Here is a 20,491-nt window from a genome sequence, read left to right as displayed (position 1 = left end):
AGCCAGGTCCGCGTTGATCGATGACGGGCCTGACCTATCGCCGCCGGCGAGTTAACACCCAGGTCAGCGGGTTTGCCCATACGACCCTCTGCGCGCGTCACCCGTCACAGCTTCCCGCTATACTCTGCGGCGAGACCCACGCAAGCTCTCCTGCACTATAGCGATGTCCGCTGGCAGGTATACCAGACACACAGTCACGGTTTTCTGATTTATTACACGTCCATTTTCAGATGGCTCTTCCAAATTTACTTGCTCTCCTGCTGGGGCTCCGTTTTGTACTTGTTTCTGACTTGGTGCACTAAGATAAAATATTTTTCATTCAGAGTTTGGTAAATTTACGAGAGATTTTTTTCTTTTTTACGTTCAAAGGAACATACATACAGTCTTTAACAAAGACATTTGCCAAACAGCCGCATAAATTGAGAAGTAGTTTATTTTATTTTCGCTACCAGGTTCGGCAATTCACTACGTCATCCTCAGGCCCCATATGCATCTCTCTGTTGCAGTCACGTCTTAGAAGAAAGCACTTGAGAATCCACGACATCCAGAAACATATGGCCGCAGCATGCCAGTATCGATTATTTCTGAGAGACACATGTGCTGACTGATGATGGCATAATTAATTGCCGAAACTGGTACTGAAAATAAAATAAAAGAAATTCTCAGTTTGCACGGGTGCTTGGTGAAATTCTTTGTTAAATATTTGACCAGCCGCTGTCCCAGATCCACAATGGATCAACAAAAATTACAGAAAGTTTGTGTCTCCTCGGCAAGATGGCATCTACCAGCAGGACAATGCAACATGTCACAGTGCTCGCAGAGTATGTGTGTGGTTCGAAGAGCACCAGGATGAGTTTACCGTACTCCACTGGCCACCAAACTCAACGGATATAAAATCAATTGAAAATCTATGGGACCAACTCGATCGGGCTGCTCGCGTCAAGGAGCCTCAACTGAGAAACCCAGCGCAGCTGACAATGGTACTGTAGCCGGCATGGCTCCATGTCCCTATCGGTATCTCCAAGAGCCACACTGCCTCTCTTCCAACACGTCTGGCAGCGGTTCGCGCCGCAAAAGGTTCAGGATTTTGACGGTTGGTTACGTCAATGTGCATGAGGAGTGTATAGTTTGCATGCACAAAGTTTCTTTTGCGTCTGAACATTTCTCTCCGTTGAGGATCACATGCTGTTGTCATAACTAAACCATATTTTGCTATTTGCCTTGTGTATTTATACACTGGTATTTTGCAATTAATCACTGAAGCACGGAAGCTGCTAGAAACTTTTATAGAGCTGGCTGAATTTCGTTTATCATCTGTCTATGGCGACATCCAGAATTTTCTGTCTTCGCCCTTTCTAGTATTGGCATGAAAGCGAACAGCCCGAAATTCTCGAGTGCTCCCGTTAATTAATTATTATATGCCTAAGAGCTGTATATCAGTAGTGTATGACGCGCAGGAACGTAGTGATTCATTGTGCTACCATTGGGAAGACTTTATTGAATCATTATACTAAGGTAAGTCAAAGCAGAGGCATTTACCATTAGTATTTAGAAACCTGAACTGCCACCATTGTTTATTTTTTTCTGTTGAAAGACTATTTTTGTCTACTGTGTGGCGTTGCGCGTATTAATCAAGCACGCAACTACGAGAGCTACTTTTTATCCCCACAGCCTGTCTGGATTTTATATATAAACTACTGGCCATTAAAATTGCTACACCAAGAAGAAATGCAGATGATAAACGCGTATTCATTGAACAAATATATTATACTAGAACTGACATGTGATTACATTTTCACGCAATTTGGGTGCATAGATCCTGAGAAATCAGTACCCAGAACAATCACCTCTGGCCGTAATAACGGCCTTGATACGCGTGGGCGTTGAGTCAAACAGAGCTTGGATGGCGTGTACAGGAACAGTTACTCATGCAGCTTTAACACGATACCCCAGTTCATCACGAGTAGTGACTGGAGTATTCTGACGATCCAGTTCCTCGGCCACCATTGACCAGACGTTTTCAGTTGGTGAGAGATCTGGAGAACGTGCTGGCCAGGGCAGCAGTCGAAGATTTTCTGTATCCAGAAAGGCCCGTATAGAACCTGCAACATGCGGTCGTGCATTATCCTGCTGAAATGTAGGGTTTCACAGGGATCGAATGCAGGGTAGAGCCAAGGGTCGTAACAGATCTGAAATGTAACGTCCACTGTTCAAAGTGCCGTCAATGCGAACAATAGGTGACCGAGACGTGTAACCAATGGCACCCCATACCATCACGCCGGGTGATACGCCAGTATGGCGATGACGAATACACGCTTCCAATGTGCGTTCACCGCGATGTCGCTAAACACGGATGCGACCATCATGATGCTGTGAACAGAACTTGGATTCATCCGAAAAAATGACGTTCTGCCATTCGTGCACCCAGGTTCGTCGTTGAGTACACCATCGCAGGCGCTCCTGTCTGTGATGCAGCGTCAAGGGTAACCGCAGCCATGGTGTCCGAGCTGATAGTCCATGCAGCTGCAAACGTCGTCGAACTGTTCGTGCAGATGGTTGTTGTCTTGCAATCGTCCCCATCTGTTGACTCAGTGATCGAGACGTGGCTGCAGGATCCGTTACAGTCATGCGGATAAGATGCCTGTCATCACGACTGCTAGTGATACGAGGCCTCCTGAACCCACCGATTCCATATTCTGCTAACAGTCATTGGATCTCGACCACGCGAGCAGCAATGTCGCAATACGATAAACCGCAATCGCGATAGGCTACAATCCGACCTTTACCAAAGTCGGAAACGTGATGGTACGCATTTCTCCTCCTTACACGAGACATCACAACAACGTTTCAGCAGACAACGCCAGTCAACCGCTGTTTGTGTATAAGAAATCGGTTGGAAACTGTCCTCATGTCAGCACGTTTTAGGTGTCGCCACCGGCGCCAACCTTTTGTGAATGCTACGAAAAGCTAATCATTTGCATATCACAGCATCTTCTTCCTGACGGTTAAATTTCGCGTCTGTAGCACGTCATCTTTATAGTGTAGCAATTTTAATGGCCAGTAGTGTACTATATTTACGAGGGTTGTAACTTTAATAATGGCAACTATTTATTTACAGCTCGTACGAAGTAGATACGTGTTTCAAAGTTTTACTGACCTTCAAAGTAGTCATCAGCGTTGTGTGTAACCCGTTGCCAGCGATGTGGAAATCGTAGGATACTCTTAGCACTGCCAGTTGTGTTGTCATTTCGAGCGGCGCGGTCTATTGTACGACGAATTTGTATCAGTTCTGAAGCGAAAACCGTGAAGTGTTTCCTTCAGTTTAGAAATCGAGTTGAACTCACAAGGGCTTAAGTCAGGGGAGTGCAGTAGGTGGTATAGCACTTACCAGCCCCATCAGTCAAACAAAACAGTAACAGCTTGCACTGTGCGTGCTTGAGCATTGTCCTGCAAAATCACTTCTGACTCTAAGCTGGTCGTAGGTTGTGTTCCAAAAATGAACAGCATAGAGACAGAAGTGATGACACTTTATGCAGGACCTGACCACCATTTTGCAGGACAATGATCAATCACGTACAGTGTAAGCTGTTACTGATTTGTTTGACTGATGGGGCTACTAAGTCCTATACCACCTACTGCACTCCCCTGATTTAAGCCCTCGTGAGTTCAACTCGGTTTTTAACCTGAAGGAAACACTTCACGGCATTCGCTTCAGAACTACTACCGTCCGCAGCTCGTGGTCGTGCGGTAGCGTTCTCGCTTCCCGCGCCCGGGTTCCCGGGTTCGATTCCCGGCGGGGTCAGGGATTTTCTCTGCCTCGTGATGACTGGGTGTTGTATGATGTTCTTAGGTTAGCTAGGTTTAAGTAGTTCTAAGTCGTAGGGGACTGATGACCATCGAAGTCCCATAGTGCTCAGAGTCATTTTAGAACTACTACCAATTAGTCGGGCAATAGACCGCCCCCTCGAACTGTCAACAAACTGGCACTGCTAAGAGTATCCTACGACTTCCACATTGGTCGCAACGAGTTATACACAGTGCTGGTGACTACTTTGAAGGTCAGTAAAACTTTGAAACACTTATCTATTTTGTACGAGCTGTAAATAAATAGTTGCCACTATTAAAGTCCCAACCCTCGTATACATATACTGCGCAAATTATTACACCCTGATAGACAACGTCAGTCTCGTCCCGATGACGGCATATGCCATCGGTGGGATAGCAGGTGTACTGATAATGGTTTCAACGTCGTCTGCCAACAGACACATTGTGGTATAGATACCAGAGAGCCATCTATGTCAACCCTTTAGCAGGGAATGTTCACAGCCCGAAACCTCAGTTTGGTGCAAACGTGTGAAGCAAACAGGCAACTTCACATGGAGACGCATTCGGGCTTCCTGCAGGTAACTGAGCCACTTTGAAAGGGGTAAAATTCGGGCTTCTATGTAGCAGGATGGTCATTTCGGATAACTAACACACAAATTGGACGTTCTGCGTCAGATGTGCAACGATGCTATATCAGTTGTCACCTGAACATTCTCAGGCACGTAGGCGAGGTTCTGGGCGTCCACGCAACACAGATGCCGCCAGGATCGTCGTATTGTAAGGATAAAAGTGGCAGACCCCAAGCTGCCACAGCACAGATAAGAGGGCTTGTGAGCCCAGACGTGTCAGTACGAACTGTTGCGAACCGTTTATTAGCAGCTCGATTGATGCCATTAGAGGATCACTTAAAAGATGGAATGGTGGGCCGTAGTTGTCAACGATGAAATCAGATTCTGTTTGCACGCAAGTGATGTCGTTTCTGCGTGTGACGTAGACCTGGTGAGTGCTGCATCGTAGAGTGCATACACTAGCCCCATCTCAGCATTAATTGTCTGGCGTGCGATAAGCTACAACTCTCGTTCATCTTTGGTGTTTCTGGAGGGGACTCTTAACTAGCTCTCACTACGTGCAGAATGACCCGTTTTTCCGTTCCTGAAGGAGGAACGTGATGTGTTGTTCCAACAGGATAATGTTCACTCCACATCGCCGATGAAACTGAACTTTCTCTGCAAGACGTGCAGGAGATTCCCTGACCAGCAGTATCACCGGGCTTGTCTCCAATCGAGCACCTGTGAGATCTGATGGGACGAGAAATGAGTCGTGCAACTCATCAGCCAACTAATCTTACAGAACTACATGAGCAGTGGGCGTGGCATAACGTATCCCAGGACAGTATTCGCCATCTCAACGATGGACTGGATGCCAGAGTCACCTCCCACATTGCGACCTGTGTAGGCTACACTAGGTACTAATATCGATGTTTCAACATGTGGGTCAATACCTGGTACCTCAGAACCGCTTGTGCTGTATATTAATAAAAGTAATAATTTAATGTACTCCATATGTACTGTTGAAACAATAAATCTTGAGTGAACCGGAAAGGAGGTACTATTCTTTTCCCGGCAATATACAGGGTGTAAATTTTAAGTTGACAAACCAGAATAACTCGAAAAATAAGCTTCACACGAAAAAATGTGTAGAATCCAAAGTTCATTATTTTCGAGGGGGACATCTGCTGGAGCTAAAATTAGCCCGCCACCCCAGTCCCCTGGGGGTGGGCTACGGGAGGCAACTTTAAAATTTCAAATGGGAACTCCCATTTTTTATTGCGGAATCAGATTCTACAGAAACTACGTACATGTTGTCTTAAACATTTGTTTTGATTCTTGGTAGTTTGCGCTGTAATTCAAGAAAATCCATTTTCTCATTTTTGCATGGAAAATGGTTACGGATAAATAAAAAGTAGAATGTTTGGTTAGTTAGTTAGCTAGTCAGATGATTTGTTTGATAATTAAAGGTTGTGTGGCTTCATGACCACGAAACAAACAAAACTTAAGCGAATCTGCGGAAAAAAATTAATACAGTATTTGGGCCAACATTTGTAAAACTTTAATTCCTCTCTCTCAAACCCCACCCTATGGGGAGTGAGGGAGAGTTTTAGTTTTAGCGTATCAAAATTTACGAAGTAAATAAGTATATTTTATTTATCCGTAACCATTTTCCACGCAAAAACGAGAACATGGATTTTGTTGAATTACATCGCCCACTACCAAGAATCAAAACAAATGTTCAAGTCAAAATGTACATAGTTTTTTTCTGTAGAATCTGATTCTGCAATAAAAAATGGGGGTTCCCATTTGAAATTTTAAAGTTGCCTCCCGGCCGACCCTCAGGGGGCTAATTATAGCACCAGCAGTTGTCCCCCTAGAAAATAATCAACTTTGGATTCTGGACATTTTTTCTTGTGAGGTTTACCTTTCGAGTTATTCTGGTTTGTCAAATTAAAATGTACACGCTGTATATACATTATAACCTGAGCGCTACATCGTTTGCCGGCCTGTGTGGCCGTGCGGTTCTAGGCGTTACAGTCTGGAACCGTGTGGCCGCTACGGTCGCAGGTTCGAATCCTGCCTCGGGCATGGATGTGTGTGATGTCCTTAGGTTAGTTAGGTTTAAGTAGTAGTTCTAAGTTCTAGGGGACTGATGACCACAGCTGTTAAGTCCCATAGTGCTCAGAGCCATTTTAAAAACAAAAAAAAAAAAAAAAGCTACATCGTTTGCTGTTTGCTAGAATCTCTTCAGTCCAGGCTCCTTATCATTATGGCTATGATCATCATCATCGCCGTTATCGTTATCATGTCTACTACCACCATTTAATAACAACGAGGACTAAAAGCAGGTATGAACTTGGTAGCTGCTCTGAATTTTACTTGCTGTCAAATCTTGAGGGCTTTCGGGAATGTTGTGGAGATGTCCAGGCCGTTCTCAGAGGGTCTCTTTGCTGATATTGCCAAACGGAGTTTTCAGAGTCTGGGCAGCTCGGCATTCCGCCGGTAAGAACCCTGAGAGGCGCCTTTTAGCGGGGCTGCAGCAGCGCCAGGCCGGGGCGCGGTCTTTTCAGGCCGTCGTGCTGCGGGTTGCGCCCCTCCATTAGTGCGCAACGCCCACCCGGCAAACGGCAAACAAGCTTCAAAGGCAGCAGCGGCCGCCGCCGCCGCCGCCGGGCTTTTGTTTAAAACATGGACGCCCGCTGGGCTCGCCGGACGCTACACAGCCGAGCACAGCGCAACACAACACGGCAAACACGGCGCGACACGAGTTTCTTTTGGCTGGACGATGCTCGCCGCTTAACTCACTTCCATCCCTCTCACCCCCTCTTCAAACAGCGTCACCCTGGTCGTAACTGTCACCGCTGTGGAAAAACAACGAACACTATAGCGAAACTAACTACACTCTGTGATGTAATTCGCGCGAATCCACCGAGCGACACTCAAACGTACACCGACGGGCCAAAACAATGTGACCACCTTCTTAGCAGCATGTTGGTCCACTATGCAAACAGAATATAGCAGCGATTCCGTTGTGTATGGATTCTACAAGTCCTTGACACCTTTCCAGAATCATGTGGCACCAGACGTCTACCCACAGGTCAAGCAATTCCCGCAAATTACGAGATGGTGGTTTACATCTACATCTACGTGATTGCATCTACATCTACATGATTACTCTGCAATTCACATTTAAGTCCTTGGCAGAGGGTTCATCGAACCACAATCATACTATCTCTCTACCATTCCACTCCCGAACAGCGCGCGGGAAAAGCGAACACCTAAACCTTTCTGTTCGAGCTCTGATTTCTCTTATTTTATTTTGATGATCATTCCTATCTATGTGGGTTGGGCTCAACAAAATATTTTCGCATTCGGAAGAGAAAGTTGGTGACTGAAATTTCGTAATTAGATCTCGCCGCGACGAAAAAAGTCTTTGCTTTAATGAGTTCCATTCCAACTCGCGTATCATATCTGCCACACTCTCTTCCCTATTACGTGATAATACAAAACGACCTGCCCTTTTTTGCAACCTTTCGATGTCCTCCGTCAATCCCACCTGGTAAGGATCCCACACCGCGCAGCAATATTCTAACAGAGGACGAACGAGTGTAGTGTAAGCTGTCTCTTTAGTGGACTTGTTGCATCTTCTGCTTACTCTGCCATTCACAATAAAGTGCCTAGCAGAGTGTTCATTGAACCACTTTCAACCTGTCTCTCTACCGTTCCATTCTCGAACGGCACACGAGAAAAACCAGCACTTAAATTTTTCTGTGCGAGCCCTGATTTCTCTTATTTTATCGTGATCATCGTTTCTCCCTATGTACGTGGATGCCAACAGAATGTTTTCGCAATCGAAGGAGAAAACTGGTGACTGAAATTTCATAAGAATATCCCGTCGCAACGAAAAACGCCTTTGTTCTAATGATTGCCACTCCAATTCACGTATCATGTCTGTGACACTATCTCCCTTATTTCGCGATAATACAAAACGAGCCGCCCTTCTTTGTACTTTTTCGATGTCATCCATAAGTCCTACCTGATGTGCATCCCACACCGCACAGCAATATTCCACAATAGGGCGGACACGCGTGGTGTAAGCAGTCTCTTTGGTAGACCTGTTGCACCTTCTAAGTGTTCTGCCAATGAATCGCAGTCTTTGGTGTGCTCTACCCACAATATTATCTATGTGATCGTTCCAATTTAGGTTATTTGTAATTGTAATCCCTAAGTATTTAACTGAATTTACAGCCTTCAGATTTGTGTGACTAACCGCGTAATCGAAATTTAGCTGATTTCTTTTAGTGGTCATGCGAATAACTTCACACTTTTCCTTATTCAGGGTCAAATTCCACTTTTCGCACCTTACAGATATCTTATCTAAATCAATTTGCAAGTCGTTTTGATCATCTGATGACTTTACAAGACGGTAAACGACAGCATCATCTGCAAACAATCTAAGACGACTGCTCAGATTATGTCTTATGTCGTTAATATAGCTCAGGAGCAATAGAGGGCCTACATCTACATCTACATCTATATTTATACTCCGCAAGCCACCCAACGGTGTGTGCCGGAGGGTACTTTACGTGCCACTGTCATTACCTCCCGTTCCTCTTCCAGTTGCGTATGGTTCGCGGGAAGAACGACTGCCGGGAAAGCCTCCGTGCACGCTCGAATCTCTCTAATTTTACATTCGTGATCTCCCCGGGAGGTATAAGTAGGGGGAAGCAACATATTCGATACCTCATCCAGAAACGCACCCTCTCGAAACATGGACAGCAAGCTACACCGCGATGCAGAGCGCCTCTCTTGCAGAGTCTGCCACTTGAGTTTGCTAAACATCTCCGTAACGCTATCACGCTTACCAAATAACCCTGTGACGAAACGCGCCGCTTTTCTTTGGATCTTCTCTATCTCCTATGTCAACCCACCTGGTACAGATCCCACACTTACGACCAATACTCAAGTATAGGTCGAACGAGTGTTTTGCAAGCCACCTCCTTTGTTGATGGACTACATTTTCTAAGGACTCTCCCAATGAATCTCAACCTGTCACCCGCCTTACCAACAATTAATTTTAAATGATCATTCCACTTCAAATCGTTCCGTACGCATACTCCCAGATATTTTACATAAGTAACTGCTACCAGTGTTTGTTCCGCTATCATATAATCATACAATAAAGGATCCTCCTTTCTATGTATTTGCAATACATTACATTTGTCTATGTTAAGGGTCAGTTGCCACTCCCTGCACCAAGCGCCTATCAGCTGCAGATCTTCATGCATTTCGCTGCAATTTTCTAATGCTGCAACTTCTCTGTATACTACAGCATTATCCGCGAAAAGCCGCATCGAACTTCCGTCACTATCTACTAGGTCATTTATATATATTGCGAAAAGCAATGGTCCCATAACACTCCCCTGCGGCACGCCAGAGGTTACTTTAAAGTATGTAGACGTCTCTCCATTGAGAACAACATGCTGTGATCTCTTTGCTAATAACTCTTCAATCCAGCCACACAGCTGGTCTGATATTCCGTAGGCTCTTACTTTGTTTATCAGGCGACAGTGCGGAACTACCAGCTGGTGCCCTATATGTGTTCCAGTGGGTACAGATCAGGGAGATTTGCTGGCCAAGACATCAATATGAGTTCACTGTGATGCCCCCCAAACCACTGTAGTACGATTCTGATCTTGCCTCAAGGACAGTTATACTGCTGCAAGATGTCATCACCGTAGGGGGAGACTTCAAACACGGAGCGATGCAGGTGGTCCGTAATAATGTTCACGTAGTTCGCTATTGTCACGACTCCGATTACCACCACAGATCCCACGGAAGGCCCAGTAAATGTACCCCGTAGCATAATTCTCCACTCACCGGCCTCCGTCTGTGGTGTGGTGCTTGTTTCGTGCAGCCATTCGCCTGGATGACGGTATGTAAGGACGCAATTACCGACCTGGCGTAACAAGAAATGCGAGTCATTCGACAGGCGACAGGTTTTTCTCGATTCACAATGAAAACTCAGTGATGCTGTACCCACTGGAATGACAACTGACGACATGGTTCGTTCAACGCCGGAAAACGTAACGGTCGTATGATATGTAGCTCTATGTTCGGTAATTTCCAAGTATGATTGCCTATCGAAGTCGCGGGGTCCAAGCGATACGTATCGAAAGTGCGATCGTAAATCGATTATGCGACTGGTGGCAGGCGTTGTGATCAATTATTTGTGATCGTCATTTTTATCTGTTTTCCGTTGTTTCCTTAGTTGCTCTAAATTACATACCTCCGTGAATTATTTGTGAGTTACTATGGAATCCCAGACGATTTATGCTGTTAGTGAGTGGGATGTGAGTGGTGTTCTTGACGTCCTTCGGCGGATTCTCTCACATGGAAAAATCTAATTCCATGTTTATCCACCGTAGAAAATTGTTCGACTTTTTGTCGTAAATATGGAGTACTGCCGGACGAGGAAAGAAGGGACAGTGTAGACTGTGGTGGTGCGAAGTGTGTAAAACTTCGTAAGAACAGTTTCGATGCTGAAATACCGTTACAATTTCATTGCGGACAGTGTGGAAAACGATCGAGTATCAGGAAGAATACATGGTTCGGCTCTTCCAAAGTATCCATCCAGACCACCGTAATGGACTTTCACATAACACCGACGACGAGTAAGGTAAGTCGACTCGTTTGCTAATTACAAGTATTTTTGCAACATTCATCTTTTGTCGTTGCTGTAGCGACCACCGTAAACACTCATAACGCCCGCCACCAGAGTCGCATGATCGATTTACGATCGCACGTTCGATACGTATCGCTTGGACCCCGCGACTTCGATAGGCAATCATTCTTGGAAATTACCCATGTTCAACAAACGCCTTTGAACGAAGTGCTCTGAAACACTTGTGCCTGCACCCACGTTGTACTCTGTCGTCAAACCTGCCACAGATCCCTGCCGACTCTGACTTACACAATCGGGGATCATCCGACCTCTACGATTTGTGATGAGATGTGGTTGTTCAATATCACACAGTCTACACGTTATTTCACCGTCCTTCAACCACTTTCCATAGGCGCTCACAACGGAAGTACGCCAACAGGCGACCAGCTTCGTCGTTTCACAGATTCTCCTTTCCTGCCGCAGCGGCACAAGAATGTGCCGTTTGTCAAAACCGCTTATGTCAGTGGATTTCCGTATTTCCGGCCCCTATCTTCGCTATAATGACTGCCCACTCCTTTCTCTTCTACTTACATTCTTTCCTGACTGCGTCACGCGTCCCCAACAGCACCCGCGGGGGGAGGGGGGGGGGGCACATACCCTCACGGTGGGTGTTGGTGATAATGTGTATATACAGAGCGTCACGTACCCACAACACCACCAGGAGTCGTTAAAAATGGTTCAAATGGCTCTGAGCACTATGGGACATAACATATGTGGATTACAATCCAGCATGTCACCTTGCCACAACTGTTCACGATTTGTCTGAATACCATTCTGGATAACTCTAGCGAAGGGATTGGCGACCCACATCGCCGGACATGGGTCCTATAGAACATTTATGGGTCATAATCGAGAGATCAGTTCGTCACAAAATCCTATATATGCAACACTTTCTCAGTTATGGACGGCTATGAGGCAGCGTGGCTCATTATTTCTGCAAGAGACTTCCAACGACTTCTTGAATTCATGCAAAGTCGGGCTGCCGCCCTACGCCAGGCAGAATGAGATCCGGTATGATATTAGGAGGTAGCCTATGACTTGTATATTCGCTCAGCCAAGCAGGACAATACATCCACGTCTCCTACTTCGTGTAGGGAATTATTCTTGTTTGCAGTAAACCAATTATCCACAAGAACAGCGCCACGACGTGCCGAACGTCATGGACTAGCAGCACGGCGCTCATTGTTGTGGCTGCCCTTGGCGCAGCAGTAGACAGAGACGAGCCGACACTATTGCATCCAACGACAATACTAGATACATGAATGATGTCACATAGTTGTTTCAGATGAATCCCATTCCTGTGTAAAGCATCAAAGTCAAAGCATCCATGAGTGGAGGCTCCGAAGCGAGCAATTATTGCTGGACAGCATTCGATGTCGTCATATGATCCCCGGAACGTTTTGCAGTGGTAATGTCCTCACATACCTCGATACAGAAGTTGTTCGACTATTTCCCTAATCCGCAAATACTTCAGATCTCTCACACATCGAAAGTATCTGGTCATGGGTTGCAGAGCGACTGGGCCAACAAAATGTTCAAAATGGTTCAAATGGCTCTGAGCACTATGGAACTTAACAACTGAGGTCATCAGTCCCCTAGAACTTAGAACTACTTAAACCTAACTAACCTAAGGACATCACACACATCCATGCCCGAGGCAGGATTCGAACCTGCGACCGTAGTAGTAGCGCGGTTCCGGACTGAAGCGTCTAGTACCTCTCGGCCACACCGGCCGGCAGTGGGCGTTAGCCATAATGTTTTGGCTCATCAGTATATATATATATATATATATATATATATATATATATATCGAGCGTTTCAATCGACATCTGATCGATTGCTTCGGACTAAAATGCGCGGACCACATCTGGTGCTGGGAGGACCTACGCGAGGGTGGAAGAGGGAGAAGAGGGGTGGGTTGTAAGCGCATGGAGGGAGGCCGGTTGGAAATGAAAACAGAGGATTAAGAGAAACTCGTTGCATATTCTGAAACTCGGGGATATAACAGAACATTATGAAAAAGAATCCACAGCCTCCTAATACCTGATATGATATAGAAATTATAACCTCTGTGTAATATTTTCGTACTGCTTTTGTTTTAAAACAACTGATATGTGCAGCTCAGTTCTTCTTGTATCACTTGCTTCATGGCGCCTCTTCTCTTTGCAGGAAAAACATAAGTTGATACCATCATTGTACGTACAGTTTAGATTAATTACATGTGATCCAGATCTGAACTACTTTTGTTTAACATCACTTATATTTCCTATCCTAACCTTGTTTTTAATTCTGTTTTTCAGGACTGTAATTGATGAGCGAAAAATAACATTGCTGTTACTAACACAGTTGTATATTTGATAGGCTACCACTGCTGTAACCTTAAATGTATATTGCATGATCAATAAAAGAGTATCCTTTTATCCAAAATTTGTTCTACGACGTCCGATCTACACTGATGGAAAAAATAATTAATATAGGGTAATTACGGGAACACATTTGTCCAGGTGACATATTTAAGTGATTATTGTTGCAAGATCACAGGTTAATGTAAGCGCGAGATAAGCCATTGTAAATGTGAAATGCTGGTACATTAATAACCGGTGTAACCGCCAGAATGTTGAATTCAAGCATGAAACGTGCATGGTTTGTGTTGTCCAGGTGTCGGATGTCAGTTTGTGGACTGGAGTTCCATGGCTGTTGCAACTTGGTGGGTCAATAGAGGAACGGTTGGTGTGTGCTTGACTGGAGACAGATCTGGTGAACGAGCAGGCCAAGGTAACATTCCGTCACTTTGCAGAGCACGTTGGGTTACAACAGCGGTATGTCGGTGAGCGTTATCCTGTTGGAAAACACCCCTGGAATGTCGTTCATGAATGGCAGCACAACAGGTCGAATCGTCAGAATGACGTACAAATTTGCATTCAGGATGTGTGGGCTATCTACGAGAGAGCTCCTGCTGTCATACGAAATCGAACCTCAGATCCCAACTCCAAGTGTAGGCGCAGAAGTAACATCCAGCTTCTCGTAGCTCTATTACACTTCTCGTTAAAACTCATTAGGGTACTGATAATGGCTCTTTTTGGTGTCTTAAACGTGCTCTTGATCAACATCATGTCACCACGTCCAATATCAAAGGGAACTAACTATCACGACCGTTGGAAATGGAAATGCCGTGTGGCTAGGGCCTCCCGTCGGGTAGACCGTTCGCCTGGTGCAAGTCTTTGGGGTTGACGCCACTTCGGCGACTTGCGTGTCGATGGGGATGAAAGGATGATGAAAGACACACAACATCCAGTCATCACGAGGCAGAGAAAATCCCTGGCCCCGCCGGGAATCGAACCCGAGGCCCCGTGCGCGGGAAGCGAGAACGCTACCGCAAGACCACGAGCTGCGGACATCACGACCGTTACAGCGTGTATTTCAAGCAAACCTGAATTGCACCCTTATAGTGACGCTACTACCACCAATCTTATGCGACTGATGCAAAATTCCAATAGACATAATTTTTCAGGTGTAGAATCACGGCTACCAACTTTTGTTTACGTTGTATAACTCCTTCTTGGTTTCGCGATTTTTTCTCCGTCAGAGTATTTAAAAGAAAGATTTCTACGCAACGCAGTTACTAATGTTGGAGCACATATATTTCTTTCCACGATAACGCATCACTCTATTAGTAGTTGACCAAAAATCACTTATTGTGCTGATTTTTAAACCCGCTCCCGTCATTAAGGCAATTCATCGCTCTCTTCTTGCTAGTCACATACAACAAATAACATTTAATCACTCACGAAAGGGACGCAGGGATTACGCGGAGTACATGAGGGCTTGTCCGGGCTGGACTGTAGAACCGTCCGGCAGTCTGGATGTTTGCAAGAGATGTTCTCCAGGATGCAGCCCGTAGCAATGACGTGACACCCTTCTCAGGTCTCCCATTGGCTGATCGGTGGCGTGGGCATCTTTAGTGCATTCAACAGAAGGCAGAGAGCGTACTCCGTCATCGGCTTCTACCATCAAGAACCGCTTCTGTCCTGAATGGGCAGGTCGATTGGTCACGTAGACTCTGCAAGAACTCATGCATACTATGTTCCATGTCTGTAACTCGATTGCAGCTACATTTATGACAGAAAATTCTATCAGTAAACTGGCACTGAAATACACCCTGTAGTGAAAGGTCTTCGGTACTGTAAGAGGATAGACTAACCGCGGGTTAACGAATTCGTGTTTAAAGTAAAACTATTCATGTTCAAAAATATGACGATCAATTTCATCTAAATTGCACTCTTAAGGCCACACCAGTACCATAGCTGTCAGTACTCGCCGCTATTTCCCCAGAAAGTCTCCAACGTGAAAAGACAAAACTCAAAATTCCAGAGACCCACCAGTTCATTAAACACTGAACAAATTACAGTGCATAGGACTAAAATGTGAAGAACCAATCTGGATAAGCAATGGCCAACCCATGTCAGGAAGCTGTGATCAAAGAGTAGAATGGAGAAATCAGTGGACGTCCTTCCACGGTCAAGATAAGAAGATGGGTAAAACGGATCAACTCTCGGGAGTGAACCAAGAAAAACAATGTGATTCCCCAACCGTGTCAGAACTTACTACGCTATACCCATAAGTGGGGGATGACAGATGATGACCAGTGGGACTGATAAACATCTGAACAGACACTGGACCACATGTTGCATATTAGCCCGACAAGAAAATTCATTGGTATATTGAAAAACTTTGCAGGCGGAACATCTACAACAAACAACTGACTGATGGAAAATGGACATAAGCTCTTTAGCTGTTTCAAATTTTAAAGTTTTCATTATACAAGGTGAACATGAATGAAATCAATAAACTGCATGGAAGGATTCGTCACTGGAAATTGAGGAAAAAAGTCCCTATGAACAAGTTTCCAGAAATGGATAGTGTGTATACAACGACAACAAATCGTCCCGGAAAACAGTACAGAGCTGCATCGCATCCAAGTTACATGTTCAAAGAGGCCTCCATGGGATGCAATACACGCGTTCACTCGTCGAATCGTGGATTGCCGCACTCTTTCGCACGCTCTGGCCTCTCTCTGAAAAGCGTCACAGGAGTCATGAACACCCTGTTGAAGAGCCTGCACATCAGGAACTGATTCAGCAGACACAACGCTTTTCAGACGCCACCATGGGTAGAAATGCAGGGCTCTTAAGTCTGGTGATCTAGCAGGACTTGCTAGATGGCCTCTGCATACTATACGGGGAAAACGTTGTTGAGGTACCGACGAACTGTATTGCGGAAGTGGGGTGGTGCTCCGTCATGCAGAAGCCGCATAACCTGTCGTATTGACAAAGGCGCATTCTCAAGCAACCCCGACAGAGTATTGTGCAGGAAGTCCGGGTATGTTCCTCCATCGAGGCGTTGTGAAATAATATCCGGTCCAAGTATGTAGCCTCCAGCCCGCCCGATTGGCCGTACGGTCTAACGCACGGCTTTCCGAGCGGGAATGAGCGTCGGTCCCCGGCACGAATCCGCCCGGCGGACTTGTGTCGAGGTCCGGTGAGCCGGCCAGTCTGAGGATGGTTTTTAGGCGGTTTTCCATCTGCCTCGGCAAAGGCGGGCTGGTTCCCCTTATTCTGCCTGAGCTACACTATATCAGCGATTGCTGCGCAAACAAGTTCTCCACGTACGCGTACACCACCATTACTCTACCACGCAAACATAGGGGTTACACTCGTCTGGTGTGAGACGTTCCCTGGGGGGGTCCACCGGGGGCCGAACAGCACAGTAACCCTGGGTCCGGTGTTGGGCGGCGGAGGGGTGAAGTGGACCACTGCGGCTGCGGCGGGGACGGAGCCTCTCCGTCGTTTCTACGTCCCCGGTTAACACAACATAACATAACATGTAGCCTCCAAGAATACCTACCCATACATTGATGTCGAACCGAGTTTGGAACCGAGCGAGGTGGCGCAGTGCTTAGAACACTGGACTCGCATTCGGGAGGACGACGGTTCAATCCCGTCTCCAGCCATCCTGATTTAAGTTTTCCGTGATTTCCGTAAATCGTTTCAGGCAAATGCCGGGATGGTTCCTATGAAAGGGCACGGCCGATTTCCTTCCCCATCCTTCCCTAACCCAAGCTTGTGCTCCGTCTCTAATGACCTTGTTGTCGACGGGACGTTAAAAAAAAAAACACTAACACAAACACCGAGTTTGAAGAGACGCCCCTATCATTTCCCGAGGTTTGTCTGCGGTCCCCAGACCTCTCTGTTATGTCCCACAAATGTTCGATGGGATTCATGTCGGGATGACCAAATCATTCACTCGAACTGTCCAGAGTGTTGTTCAACACAGACGCGAACAATTGTGACTCGGTGACATCGTCGTGTGAGAACACGATGTCCATGAATGGAAATGGTCTCCAAGTAGCCGAACATAATCATTTCCAGTCAATGATCGGTTCAGCTGAACCAGAAGACTTAGTACATTCCATGTGAACACAGCCAACACCATTATGGAGCCACCATCAGCTTGCTCAATACCTTGTGGACAACTTGGGGGATCTGTGCCACACTCGAACGCTACCACCAGCTCTTACCAACTGAAATAGGCCGCGCTCTTTCATCGTCTAGGGTCCAACCGATATCATCACAACAAATTCCGCCACTCTGTTGTAACAGAAACGTTCGGCATACGGCCCACATTGATTTCTGCGATTGTTTCACGCAGTGCTGCTTATCTATTACCAATGACCACTCTACTCAAACGCCGCTACTCTCGATGGTTAAAGTAAAGGCCATCGGCCACTGCGTTGTCCGTGGTGAGAGGTAATGCCTGAAATTTGGTACTCTCGGCGTACTGTTGACACTGCGGATCTCAGAATATTGAATTCTCTTTCAGAGTCTGTTAATTCCCGTCGTGGGGCCTTAGCCACGTTCGAAAACTTTTTCACGTTCATCACCTGAGTGCAAATAACTGCTCCACCAACGCGCTGTCCTTTTATACATCGTATACGCCACACTCCCGCCAGCCATCTGTATATGGCATATCGCCATCCCATGACATTTTTCACCTCAGTGTCATATAAATTACATCGTCAATCAAAAACTGTGCTAGATTGTGCATTTTTTCATACTACATTAACAGTCAGCATTAGAGCTTGGAATGGAGGCGTTCTACAAACTAATAATAAGTGCACTGTCCAGCACAGAGTGTGGTTGACGATGCAATTTGTATTACAATATGGCAACAGTGACGTATATTTATTATCTCCTCCCAATGATTTTACAACGCACAATGTGATAATTTAAACGCCTTTATGAACGTGATGATTGTCTGGATAGTCTGTGTGCCGAAACTGGTTAACAAATAAATAATTTTTAACAACAACTGTTAGGGTTTATCGTGATATTTTCCATCTGTACTGCGATCTGTGTATCATTGGAAACGTAAAATAAACAAAAGTGTTATGGGAAGCTTATATTTAAAATTGTTCATTGGTTATATGAAAAAAAAAGCATACCCTGAAGATAAGCGACGGAGCTATGTCTGTAAACGAGACAACAAACCAAAGTTTTAAAAGAAAACTTGACTTGAGTAGTTCGTTTGACCATATGAAATCGATATGCACAGTCATCTAGGCATGAGTAAACCTGCATTTTTACTGCGGTTCAGCATAAGTAAACCTGCATTTTGACTGCATTTCATTAGAGTGCCCTGCGGCTAAAATCGTGAGTGGAACAAGGTAGTGTGGGTAGACTATTCACTTTATTAACAAATCTCAAAGCAGGCTGTTTCAACGCTCCCCTACGAGACACAAGCTTCCGGAATGACTATTCACGTGGCCGGAGGCAAGCGCAGTTTGTTTAGGCTGCTCGCCAATCAGTTGTGTTACACAGAGGCCATGCTCATCATTTACGCAACCCCGCCTATGGACATTCGGCTAAGGCATACGATCGTTTATGCTATGTCCAGGCTTCCTGACTGCCACGTCAGCTGTCTGCCCGCCCTCCCCCCCCCCCCCCCCCCCCCCCCCCCCGCCCTGCCTGTGCTCTTCCATGTATACACATTGCCGTTGTAAGGGAAACAGAGTTCTGAGCACAGGAAGCAGCCTGTGTATATCACAGCCACGCTATTCGAATGTTAAACCACTTTCATAGGTTGCTAAACATTTGAGATCTGCATCAGAGCGCCAAACTTGTACTAATAAGCCATGATCGCTGTCCACCTTAAAGGTACCATCAAAAGAAAGAAATAAAACTACGTCATGTGTTTCTGGTAGCAAATAGGAGGACCGAATTGACACTGACAGCATGAAACTGCGTATACACGAAAAACAGTCCAACGACAGTACATCACTATGATGTTCAAGAGAGGTAAGCAAATGAATACTTGCAACGGCATCCTGTTCTCTTCACAGAAGAGGGCTGGTTTTCTCTGACACCTGCTAATCATCATAGTAAAGAGTGGAGGTGGCCAGGTAGCAATTCACGTGTCAGGCTCGCGATCTCGCAAGGTGCTGGGCCAGCATCATCTAGGGTTTTGGACTTGTTTCAATGCTATCTAGGGTGATTTGAGGGCAGTTTAATATTGGGAAAAGACCTCCCATCTTATTTTCCAGTGCTAAAGTCGATATTACGGCGAAGGGTCCCTATTTCCAAACGATGGTGCACAAGCTCATTGCATCCACCCGGTGAATGTGTTCCTGAAGGAGGACATGGAACAGAATGAATGTTCTTAGGACCAACTGGGACTTGCAGTCTGTCGTTGCAGGGATCATCCCAGACCACTAGGTGGTCTCACAAGAAGGGTTGCAGTCAAGGGCAGCGACAGGTTTGGAGGATCTAAACGTGTTTCATTGCGCAATATGGAGCAACGCGATACTACGTGTTGCCAAGCAGCTAATTTTGATTTGATAGAGGTACGAGAATGCGCTATTCAAACAAGATGCATGTAAACTGTTGAGCGAAATCCTTACGGTCATTTCCCAACACAAGACAAATGTCGCCTGGTGGCGTTGTGGCTAAGTGACGCAGTAAAGAGAGTATATAAGTGGAACAGAAAAGAATGTCGAATCAATTTTGCGATAATATGGACTGTAAATGAGGAAATCTGCGGGAAAAAGTGACTTTGACAAAGGGCAGATCGTTATGGCACAGAGCCTAGGAACAAGCATTTTCCAAACAACAAAGCTAGTCATCTGATGGCGTGGTACTGTCCTAAGCACCTATGGAAAATTAGTGCATTGACGGTGAAACAATGATTAGGTGACAATACGATGAATGTCCACGCCTTATCACACAGCGTGGTGAATGGAGTCTTGGCCGCTCTGTAAAGCAAGATAAGCGGATACCTTTGGCAGATCTGACCCCAGAGTATAGTAGTGGTGCTGGCACAAGTGTTAAAGACCAAA

Source organism: Schistocerca americana, chromosome 7 (assembly GCF_021461395.2).
Source record: "Schistocerca americana isolate TAMUIC-IGC-003095 chromosome 7, iqSchAmer2.1, whole genome shotgun sequence".
Taxonomy (NCBI): domain Eukaryota; kingdom Metazoa; phylum Arthropoda; class Insecta; order Orthoptera; family Acrididae; genus Schistocerca; species Schistocerca americana.
The sequence above is the reverse complement of the archived record's forward strand: the minus strand, read 5'-3'. Positions refer to the sequence as shown.